Source organism: Ipomoea nil, unplaced genomic scaffold (genome assembly GCF_001879475.1).
Source record: "Ipomoea nil cultivar Tokyo-kokei standard unplaced genomic scaffold, Asagao_1.1 scaffold0711, whole genome shotgun sequence".
In the NCBI taxonomy this organism is placed as follows: Eukaryota; Viridiplantae; Streptophyta; class Magnoliopsida; order Solanales; family Convolvulaceae; genus Ipomoea; species Ipomoea nil.
This window is the reverse complement of record NW_017617139.1, coordinates 257,501-259,248: the sequence shown is the minus strand read 5'-3', so window position 1 is coordinate 259,248 and position 1,748 is coordinate 257,501.

Here is a 1,748-nt window from a genome sequence, read left to right as displayed (position 1 = left end):
TTGAAACCCCAAGGAAACACTCCTTTGTTAAAGCCCTACAAAATCCCTAAAACCCACAAAATCCCCAAATCAAAAACCCTTCTTCTTCCCCTTCTTCTTCTCCTTCTCCCTCACTTCCTCCCCTCCCTCTCTCGCTCACCTCACCACCCCACTAAATTCCGGCAGCCACGCAAACACCACCACCAGCCGATCGCCGCCGCCGGCCGAGCGCCGTCCGCCAACCCCATACCGCCGCACCGCCGCCCAGCCGACCGCCCCCTCTTCGCCCGGAGGCCACCCAGCTGCAACCCGCTGCCACCACTGCCCGACGCCACCAAGGACCGCCACTCCCCTTCACCAGAGCCCAGCCGCCGCCGCCCCCTTCACGACAAAGCCGCACCGTCGACGACCCGCCGGAAAAACGCACCGGAGCCCCCGCCGCAATCTTGCCGGAAAGTTCGCCGGAAAACGTCACCATCACGTAAAGCATCACAATGCCAAAGAAACCCCTCAAAACCCGTACCCCGGAATGGAGCAACGCCGGTTATACCGTAATCGGAGGTAAAGCTCTGGAACCCGACCAATTTTCTCCGGAATTGGTCGATATGCTTAATCATCAAGGCCTCTTGGATACATACCTCACCATCAAGGGGGATACGTACCCCGAATTGGTGAAAGAGTTCTATCAACACTTGGTGGCCATCAAGCGAGGTGATAAACTAGAAATCACCACTAAAGTCCGAGGCAAGGAAATCATACTTTCCGAAGGCCGTTTGGCCAAGCTCTTGAAATTGACCACCACGGGTGTGTCAAACAACGACCGGAAGGGGTGGATTGACACCCAAAGTACGGGGTACGAGGACTACCTCGGGTACCTACTCGGGAGAGAGGAAGGATTCACCTCGGCCACACGACCAAATAAGAAGTGGCTAACGGCGGAGCAAAAGATATTGGTTATGATTGTAACCGATAGCCTCTTGCCCACAAACAATAAGAGCAAGGACATGGGGAGTTTAGAGTGCACCTTTGCCTACTTCTTGAAACACAAAATCAAGTTCAACCTGCCGGCCCTCATGCTAAAACACATGGAGTTTTGCAAATCAAGCAACCGACTTAGCCTACCCTACGGGATGATCCTAAGTTGGATCATGGAGAAAAAGGGGGTAGACCTAAGCCACACCGAGGTCAAAACTGCAAATGGCATGGTTTTTAATGCCCAGAACCTACGCCGCAAAGATATCTACTACACCGAGGGAGGACATTACCTCACCCTCGAAGAAATTTGCCAAAAACCCGAGGAGGACGACGAACCCAACCCGTCGGTGCAACCACAATCAGGAGGGAACCCAAGGGGGCAAAGCGAGGGCTCAATCAATGAACTAATACTCGCACAGCTCAACCGGTAAAACCAAATCATGGAAGAAAGGTTCTCATCCTTGATCCGTACAACGCGCGCACTAGATCAGAGAGTGGCAGCAATCGAGGCCACCCTAGGCACTCGCGGGGCATCCAGCTCAGGAGCAGGAGACCGAGGTAGACCCAAAACCTTTCTATCACAACACCACCAGAAATCCAGTCTACCCCAGCTAAGGCAAAACGTGGGGCCACATTCCTAATTGGGAGGCCAAGGTACGGGATGCCTAGGGGTGAAGGAATGGATTAGCACACCGGGCTTCGGGGACGAAGCCCCTCGTAAGGGGGGGGAGAGTGTAACACCCCGTGTTACGATCTCTAAAATCAATTAAATCATTTAATCAATTACCCAAAAG